Source organism: Gymnodraco acuticeps, unplaced genomic scaffold, assembly GCF_902827175.1.
Source record: "Gymnodraco acuticeps unplaced genomic scaffold, fGymAcu1.1, whole genome shotgun sequence".
Taxonomy (NCBI): domain Eukaryota; kingdom Metazoa; phylum Chordata; class Actinopteri; order Perciformes; family Bathydraconidae; genus Gymnodraco; species Gymnodraco acuticeps.
In genome coordinates, this window is record NW_022990903.1 from 69,211 (window position 1) to 80,187 (window position 10,977).

Sequence of the window (10,977 nt, forward strand, 5' to 3'; positions counted from 1 at the left end):
AGCCTCGGCGCAATACGTAACATCACTATTAGTTAGTGTTTAGAGCAGGGGTCCCCAAACTTTTTCCTGTGAGGGCCACATAACTTTTCCCTTCTCTGATGGGGGCCGGGTCAGTTTGTAACAGAAAAAGTGTGACGATCGCATGGGTGTCTAAACGTAAACATTTATTGTTTTCTAGAAAGCCACACATAACCAAATATTAATAACCCTTTCCGGGATCTTCACAGAAAAAAAGTCAGGAAATAAATAATAACACTATTAATGAAATAAATAACACTATTTATGAAATAAATAATAACCAAATAACCCTCTCTGGGTCAGTGGCGTTTTCTCCCGGAGGCCAAGGGAAGCCAGGCTTCCCCTGTTTTTTCGGATTGTAGTTATAATTTAAATAAATAAATAAAAACACTTTGTTTTGTTTCGATAATTCTCCTTTGCTGTGTGTTGCTGCCGGCCGTCTCTCCCCCATTCTCATTGAGTACTTTACAAAGAGTGAAACAGCGCCCCTCTAGATGTTATGTTGAAACAGTAGATTGCACTCTCTCCGAGAGGAGGCCAGCCGAATCTGGCTTCCTTTGGTGAAAAAAAATGGAGGGATTGACCAATCAGATGAGGCCCACGTGATGCCCCTGCCAACCTGTGATTGGTCAGGGCCATGCCAAGGGAAGCCAGCCGCCTCTTGCTTCCCTTCAGAGGCGGCTGGCGATTTGATTGGACACTGCCATCCAATCAAATCACATCAACATCAGTTTTAATACTGTAACTGTCATCACCGCCGTTAGAAATTATCAAGCAAATTAAGCGTTATGGAGGGTGGAGATTTGGCGTACTTAATCAAACATAACTTTACTAAACTTCCGCTACAGCAGCAACTACAAATTAAATCAGATGACAGGCCAATGCCCGCACTCGAGCTGTGTGTACACAGAGGAAAAAGGGAGAGAATCGGACGTTCAATGAGGACAATTATAATAATAATAATTAATAATTCCTTACATTTATTATAGCGCTTTATCAATGACTCAAAGCGCTTTACATATACACACATTACACATATATCATACATGCAATGGTCAGATACTGTGGACAATACCCACAGGAGCAAGTTCAGGTGTAGTGTCTTGCCCAAGGACACACCGGCTTTACAGACACAGCAGCGGCAGGTTTCACCCCTTGATCTGATGATCATTGCACAGCGCACTGCGCCACACCGTCCATCTTCACGCCTCGAGGTCATCGAGGCGCTTTTACAGGTACACATTAGTATTATACATGTACTGTGGACAATACCCACAGGAGCAAATCCAGGTGAAGTGTCTTGCCCAAAGACACAACGGCCTGACGCAGTGGTGGCAGGAGCGGGTTTCGAACTGGAGTTCCCCAGCACCCCCCCTTGATCTGATGATCGGATGCACAGACCACTGCGCCACCCGTCCCTAATTATGTCCACACGGAGTGGCTAACTGGAAGCGCTAAACTTCAGCGTCTATTTTGCTGGCCATGTCTTCTTTTTGACAAGGATTCGTGCTCCCTGAACAATCCTTGGGCAACTTCAGGATTCATCGACCGTGCCAACCTGTCACGGGCAATTGAGAGGCACGGTAAATCCAAAAATCACATAGATTGTGTGATTGTCTGCATACATTAATAAGTAAAATGCTTAAATTAATAAGGAGAGAGTTTCAGCTGGAGAGTGAGTGCGGACCTGTCGGTTAGATAACAGGCGTGCACAATCTTAACAGGTAAAAGTTTAGCTTAGTTGTCAGAGCAGAATCTCTCAAAATAAACGTGGATTTACGTAAAAAAAACTATTTTTTTGGGGTTCGGGTGTTTTGTTTGATTTTAAACAAACAAAGTCTTGGCTTTCAGAATATGAAACTTTTATTTCCTATTTATTTCTCACTCGCAATCTGCTCTTCCGCAGCGCCGCCCCCCCCTCACTCCGCTGAAATTATGAATGTAAGAGTATAGTAATCATAGATAACACGGCAGGGTCCGTTACAGTTTGTTTTCATCTGATTTCAATTAAACAAAGTCTTGGCTTTCAGAATATTAAACTTGTTTCGGCAAATTCAGATGATAAATACAGCTTTGAAGCTTCGGCATAATTACAAGCGGAGAATGGCAGGCATAACAACAGCCAGTGTTTCTCGTGAGTGTTTTCCCCGGGAAACAAACACAATACACACAAACGCAAAATTACACAAGCACACACACTGACACACACTCGCGAGCTTCCCCTCCAAACGAAAATATCTTCCCTCTGTAGTATTTTGATCATTTGCTCCGCTAATAATCAATCAGATCGATGGATTCCAGAGAAGAGACAACTTTGAAGGCCTTTTTCTCAAAATGATGACTCGGTGACAGTCATTATATAATGTGACATATTTCGCTTAATATTTGAAGTACAAAAACAATCCTGATATCATTAGAAAGCTAGGAATATCCTCTTTCCAACTGTGTATACAACTCAAAAGGTGTCTTCGGGTCAATGCGACTGATTTCGATAGAGCAGGTCACAACATTTTGAAAGGGGCTAGTCTAAGATTCGCGTGTCCAGACTGAAATTTTTTTTTTTTTTAAATAAATTATAATGCGTCTCTGGTATTGTTCAGGGGGCCGGGCCAAATGTGGAGGCGGGCCGTACCCGGCCCGCGGGCCTTTGTTTGGGGACCACTGGTTTAGAGTATCGTTAGGATTTGTGACTGTTGCCTTTAGTTAGCTGTGTGTTTTGTGTAGACTCCCTTTGTAGTTGTACCACTCTTGAAGTGAGGTTTTGTTTGGTTCTTTAGTTAGGGTACTAGTATTTATTTTCCCCACATATGCCATTAGACTCCTTTTTTAGAGTCCTCCTTTTGTTCGGTTATTTGTCAACCGGTGCCCTTTTGGCCCTTTTGTTTGTTTCAGACGCCTGCCATTTTGTTACACCTGGCTGAATAATAAAACCACTTATAACTAATACCAATACCACTCTGGTCGTGTCACTTCCCTTTGGTTCCCCTAGCCCAATAGGGAACGTAACACGTCTATTAAAATAGTGCTTGTTATTCATGCATGAAAAGTTCACGACATGAGTTCAACGATACTCTGTTCCGTTATGCATCGAGTTCATAAGATGCTCTGTTCTCTACATCAGGTTCATATGATGCTACTGTTACAATGTTTTTTCCTTTAGTTTCTATTTGAATGATCTTGTATTCAGTGTTTTTGAGGTCCCAGATGCTTCTAATGGTACGTATTACACAACATCAAGCACATGTAGTTGTCAAAATGGTATTTATTGTATGTGTTCTTGCATGTGTTCTTGTTCTCAAGTTATCCCAGTTCTGCAATTACATTGTTCCTAGTTAGCTAAGTGTCCTACAAGTATAATGTATATGTTTTGCCATGATCAGAGTAATACAATGTTTTTCTTTTGCAGGTACTTGTCAGTCATCGGATTTGTCATTAACATCGACACGTTGATGCTGATGATTCCTGAACTGCTCCAAGTTCAGCGGTATGTCCTCACCTACAGGTTCAGCCAGGATCACTTGGAGCTCCTATTTAATTCCATCAGAGCGTCAGGTAGGGTTGATGTTCTTTTAATTGCAATAAATTCTGAAAATGACTTATGAGTAATGTATGTATTGTGTGCCTGTTTTCCATACAAGGTGGCTGGAATAACAATCCATCTGCACGCCAGTTCCAGGCCATCTTCCGCCGTCTGATCGTTCGGTGTGGTGTTTCACCTAGTGAGACAGGCAATGTGGCAGCCCAAGATCACACTGTGTCCCTGTCTGCGGTAGAGATGTCCTCTGCTGAAACTTCTGAAGAGCACCCATCTCCATTCGCCAACATTTCGGCTGTTGTGAGTGACCACAGCTATCTTCCCACTCGGTTTTGTGGTCTGGTGGAAAATGCGCTGGTCTACATCACAGGATTTGTAGTCCGGCAGATTCTGCGAAAGCTGTCCTGTGATGTGTGCCGTGCAAGCTTGGTCAGAGATGCTGTACCTTCATTATTTGATGAGAGCTACCACCTTCTAGCCCTGAAAAACAACGGTGGCCTAGGGATTCCATCACAAGGCACAGTGAAGGTGCTGAGAGCTTCAGAGAGGGTGATTCGCCAAGCTTCAACAAGGCAAGCTCCAAAGGTGTCGACAGTCACCTACATCGTCCGGGAGTAGATTGGAACGGAGGATGTTTTTCAGCTTGGGGAACACATTGAGGAGACGCAGTTTGGCATCGACAACCATTATTCCAACTTGTTGTCATTGGTTGTGTCTGTGTTTCTGAAAATAAGACTACACCACAGACCTGCAGAAAGGAAGCACGAGAAAGAAGCTCTGCAAAACAGTCCTCTTTCAGGGCTTTTAGCTCATTTAAACTTTCATGAGCCGGGCCGGCTAAAATGATTGGTCGTGCTTTTTACAGCGCTACGGCTTCCACAGATACATTTTTTTATGTATTTATTGTCAAAGCATTTCATATATTCATTGCTATCGGGACGTTAAGAGCATTCCATGGAAAATAACAAAGTGTTTTCTGAAATAAATTACATACCCCATTGAATTATGACTGAAGATCGTCAGCTGTCTTCCTCTTCCATGTTGTTCCTCGATATGTAAAGGCTGCAGCACCTTTGACAACTTCTCTCCACATATCAAACATACCGGTAAACCAGCATCGTTTGCTGTGAAAGCAGATAACTCTGTCCACACAGAATTAAATCTTGTGTTCCTCCGGTACTTTTCTTTTTCTTTGATTTATCCATAGTTCGCTCATCGAGCCGGGGATCAGGTTATTCGCCTGCAAGAAAAGGCGCTAGCGCTGGATGTGGCGGATATTTTAGTTGATCTAATTAAAACCGTTTTGTTTTTTATTTATGTGTCACAGTATCACCTCAAAATACAAGATACGAAACATTTTCAACCATGCAACAAAATATAAATAGTCCTACAAATACTTTTATTTTATTTCCTTTTTATTTTTGTCTAAGCTCAAGGGAGCCAGAGCAGAGGGCTTAAAGAGCTGCATGCGGCTCGAGAGCCGCGGGTTGCCGACCCCTGCCCTAGGAGATGAGTATGTTCAGTCGATAAATATGGCCGCCATTAATCGAAACGTGGGGGGGCTTTTGAGAAAGAAATGCTCATAACTCATCAACAATGTATCCAAATATCACAGATTTTGGTCGATAGGTTCAGTCTGTCTTGGGGAAACAGCATTTTCATTTTGGACTATAGGGGGCGCCAAAAAAACAAAAATGTATAACTCAAGAATGGATGAACGAATTTTTATTTGAATTATTCGTGACTACGAACTGAGATTTAAAGTGTTGCAACAAATTCAGAATGTGGGCGTGTCCTATACATTTTTTTAAAATTGCGATAGCATAAAATGAGCTTCGGACGCAAAACAGCCCACGACCTTTTCAAGAATGTAATTTTTTTTTTAAACTGCTCAGTAGCGCCCCCTATTGTATGGTACTCATTATAGTTTATCCGAACTTCACAAATGTTGGCACAGACATTCCTCATGGAACTGCGGACATATTTCTAAATGGCTACCATTAGCCCCGCCCCCCAAGAAGTCGGCCATTTTGAAAAAATTGCGTTTTTCATGCATTTTCAGCACATTTTTGCAAACTCCTAGGGAAATGATCGTAAAAATACCAATCCAGGACAAGTTCAGCCCATATCCAATGTGATGCTAAATTGCGAAGAAAATGTTTGATAGCTCAATCGGGGAGGTCGTAAGCTAACAGTGAATACACAATTTTTGACGATTTACATGTCACAAATTACTCCAAACTACTCGCATATAGTTTTTCCGATATTCACGAAACGCTGTATACACATTGCTATTATGATTGCACACATATTTCAAATTGCTTTCCATTAGCCCCGCCCCCCAGGAAGTCGGAAAAAAATTTAAATGTGCGTTTTTCATGCATTTTAAGCACATTTCCGCAAACTCCTCCTAGGGAAATCATCGGAAACATTCCAATCCAGGACAAGTTCAGCCCATATCCAATGTGATGCTAAATTGCAAAGAAAATGGTTGCTAGCTCAATCGGGGAAGTCTTAAGCTAACGGAGAATGTACCATTTTTGACGATTTACATGTCACAAATTACTCCAAACTACTTGAATATAGTTTTTCAGATATTCACGAAACGCTGTACTGTGACGACCCCTCCACACCACTAGGCGTTCCGTGGTCTCTCTCTCTCTCTCTGTTTACCATTTTTTACCATTTCTATGTCAGAAAAGCTACTGAGACCTGCCTGGCGCATCAACTCTCACACACACACACACACACACACCCACAAACACACTTAACACACAAACACTTCATCTGTCTTTAATGCTTATAAATAGCCCAGGGGAGATGTGATTAGTGAGTAAACAAACGGTAAAGGGCAGAAAGTCTGATGCACATTTGATCATCTTAAATAACTTATAATCACAACGGGAACAGTTTGCAGAGCTGTGCTTCATTGACAGAAGTCCAGCCATGCGTCACGCCTCTTTTAAACATCACTGTTGGCTGAAATCGACTCCGGAGAATACATCAGTGTACCCTCGGTTATAGCTCCTCCAGAGAGACTCCTCTCTCCTCTAAATAAGTGTATCCTCGGTTACGGCTCCTCCAGACAGCCTCCTCGATAATCGATCCTCGACGAGCCTTTAGAGAAATTTGTTTTCCTTCGAGACGGCGCGCCAACATCCGTTTCCGGTTCGCTGCCGGAGGACCTGGGAGTCTGGGACGCGGAAATTCTAGAAATGACAAACGGCTCATTTCGGAGGACTGGCGCGTGTCTGCTTGACGCCGGGACGACCAGCCTCCCTCCCCGACAGGCGCACGGACGCGAGGGCCCGCTCATCACTGTGCGCACTTCTGTAACCGCAGTTTTAATTGGATATTATTAGACGTCTAAAAGGGACAACATAGGTTGTTTGTTTTACTGTAATTGCAATGCTAATCAGTAGCGTGGCGTGGGGAAAAATGTAGGGGAAGCCCATTTTTTGGGTCGGGCGGGTGGTCAATAACGTAACCAGAGGAGTGATTACAGCGCCCGGTATCATTTTACACACATTTGTATCACACAGATGCAGGACTTGCAGACGCCTGTTATCTAACCGAAAGGTCCGCACGCACTTTCCAGCTGAAACTCTCTCCTTATTAATTTAAGCATTTTACTTATTAATGTATGCAGACAATCACACAATCTATGTGATTTTTGGATTTACTGTGCCTCTCAATTGCCCATGACAGGTTGGCAAGGTCGATGAATCCTGAAGTTGCCCAAGGATTGTTCAGGGAGCACGAATCCTTGTCAAAAAGAAGACATGGCCAGCAAAATAGACGCTGAAGTTTAGCGCTTCCAGTTAGCCACTCCGTGCGGACATAATTGTCCTCATTGAACATCCGATTCTCTCCCTTTTTCCTCTGTGTACACACAGCTGGAGTGCGGTCATTGGCCCGATCATCTGATTTAATTTTTAGTTGCTGCTGTAGTGGAAGTTTAGTAAAGTTATGTTTGATTAAGTACGCCAAATCTCCACCCTCCATAATGCTTCATTTGCTTGATAATTTCTAACGGCGGTGATGACAGTATTAAAACTGATGTTGATGTGATTTGATTGGATGGCAGTGTCCAATCAAATCGCCAGCCGCCAGCTGGCTTCCCTTGGCACTGCCCTGACCAATCACAGGTTGGCAGGGGCATCACGTGGTCCTCATCTGATTGGTCAATCTCTCAATTTTTGTTCACCAAGGGAAGCCAGATTCGGCTGGCCTCCTCTCGCAACAGTGAGTGCAATCTACTGTTTCACCATAACATCTAGAGGGGCGCTGTTTGTTTCACTCTTTGTAAAATACTCAATGAGAATGGGGGAGAGCCGGGCCGGCAGCAACACACAGCAAAGGAGAATTATCGAAACAAAACAAAGTGTTTTTATTTATTTATTTAAATCATAACTACAATCCGAAAAAACAGGGTAAGCCCGGCTTCCCTTGGCCTCCGGGAGAAAACGCCACTGATGCTAATACCAATTTAGCATAGTGGTAGCACTAACTGCTAACAAGGTTTTGATACACGGGCTGTTTCTCAATGTCGTGTAAACCTGCTGCAGAGCAGTGGCGGTTTTACAGGGTGGCACGGGGTGGCAGCTGCCTCCCCAGTTGGCAGCTTTGTTTTGAAAGAAAAGTTGTGGCTCATCCAACATTTATGAGAGAAAATCTCTAATGTCCGAGTGCAAGTGAATGCAGCACAAGACGCGCAACGTCAAGTTTGGCTGTAAGGCAAGGCAAGTCAAGTTTATTTATAGCACTTTTCTGTACAAAAAGCAATTCAAAGTGCTTTACAAAACAAATTAAAATACTTTTTAGGAATACATACAGTAAAAACACATATATAATGGCATTTTACAACAGGCATTACAAAGCAAAGCTAATAAAATAATAAAAAATAAACACCACAGGTATACAATACATGTTTAAAAGGCATACTGTAGTGCGAATATGAGCAGCTCAATTAATAGCAGCCAAAGAGATATGTTTTTAGTCTCGGGCATAACAGCTAAATGCTGCCTCTCCATGTTTTGTTGTTACTCTCGGAGCCGATAGCAGACCCGTCCCAGAAGACCTGAGGTACCTTGATGTAATCATAATTATGTAGGAGTTCAACAATATACTTTGGTCCTAAACCATGTAATGATTTAAAAACTAGCAATAGTACTATAAAATCAATTATTTGGCCGACTGGAAGCCAATGTAGAGATTTCAGAACCGGACTGATGTGATCCACTCTTTTAATGTTAGTGAGGACACGTGCAGCAGCGTTCTGGATCAGCTGCAGCTTTCTGATGGATTCTTTAGTGAGCCCTGTAAATACACTATTGCAGTAGTCGAGTCTACTGAAAATAAAAGCATGGACAAGCTTTTCTAAGTCCTATTGTGACATTAGTTTTTTAATCCTCGATATGTTCTTCAGGCTGTACTCAGCATTGAATCAAAATGCACCATAGCTTTACATCTTAATCAGTTTGTGAGGCGTTTTGCTGATCAAGATGCTCGCCACATTCAGCTGATATAGGCATGCCAACTTGATGCTCTGCTCACGGATGACTCGATGAGCATAATACACTGTTAAGATGATGACCTTACGTGTGTAAATATTTTTGTTTCTTTGTGGGGGTCTGCCCCCAAAAAACAGTTTTAAGTCCTGAGAAAGTCAAATAAGACGGTGTGTAAAACTTCACTGCCCAGCCAAAAGAAAGTAACCACTTTGATTTAACTAGGCCAGTAGGTAAGGACTTTCCACTGGATAATAACTGCAGCGATGTTTATGTTTTAGCTGAATACACGTTTTTTAACCCTAACTGATGCAGTTAGTCACTTCTTTAATGTTTGTTCTTTCTGATGTAAAGTCAAGGTTGTAACTGTTTGCAATGAAGTTGTGGGGCGCTGAACTGTTCTTTTGATTATTTTGATATATGATAGTAATTACTTGTCTTTCGAATTCGAAGGAGGGTGAGCAAGCATCTTGAGGAATATTCATCATTAACTCCTCCAAAATATATAGTTTATTTAATAATAACACTGAATATGTGAATCATAACAGTGATTGACAGCATAACAGTGATTGACAGCTGATAGGAATAATATGATTGCTAATATCATATTAATTCAGACAAACATCGACGAGACAGTTAATTAATGTACTTATTGCAGCAGTCTGCATATATTTGGTTCCCCTGCTGGTCTAAGAGTGAGACAAACTCATTCAGTTATTGTTCAGTTAAAATTCATTAAATGATGTCGGCCACCTTATATATTTATATTTAAGGCTTGATGTGCCACAATAATGACACCAAATGTTATTGAGTTAAAATAAATATTGTGGCTTTCCAAGTTAACATTAATTGATATAACTGCGATTAAATCAGCATATACTTCTGCCAGGGGATGCCACCCCTGAAATTCTCCTGCCACCCTCTTGCCACCCCATTGAATATTTGTCTAGATCCGCCCCTGCTGCAGAGCCACTATTTCAAGTATACTACGTCATCGTAGAGTCGCGCTGAAGGACTGTTTAAATGCATGTTAAATGCCCAGGATTCGGTGAAGTAGTGTACTTGAAATAGTGGCTCTGCAGCGGGTATACTCGACATTGAGAAAGGGCCTCAGAGTCAGTTAGTGCTTGCTAGCATGTTCAATGTTATGGGCTAAATTGTACATGCTAGTGTGATAAGGCCTACATAACAATTATTTTACATGCTTAATTTTATTCTGTTATCTATTTATGTCGTTTAAGGGACACCAGTATATCTGCAGCCCAGATTATTGAAGATTTAGCAGATGCCATAGACCACAACACTGTCAGCAGATTCAACATAACTCGCTCAAATGTTTGTAATGGAGCTGTCAGAGGGTTCAGACCTTCAACCTCCTGTGAAAAGTCTGACTTGCTTGTGAGGTTCATGGATGATGCAGGCTCTGTGGAAGAAGGAATAGACACAGGTGGACCAAGGCGAGAATTTCTGACACTCCTCATGAGCTTTTTGCAGTCTCGACCTATTTTTGAGGGACTTCCACAGAGTTGGTACTTGGTGTACAATGCTGCAGGTTTGTTGTCAGACCAGCCCTAGCATAGTTGGATTTAATCATGATTATTTTCCATAGATCATGTGACAGAGCTCAAGTATGTTAATAGTTACCATGTCAACGGAAGGAATAATATACTGAAGTATTATTTATTTTAGCAGTTTTAATATATATGTGGGTAGATTAAATCAAATCAAATCAAGTTTTATTTATATAGCACATTTATAAACGATTTTTGGTCGAGCCAAAGTGCTGTACATAAAATAAAAATAGCCTACAGTAGAGACACTTTACAGCAAATACAACAGCACAGATTGTTCAGAATATCAGTATGAGAAAAATGACACCCTCTATCCTTAGACCCTCACATCATACAAGGAAAA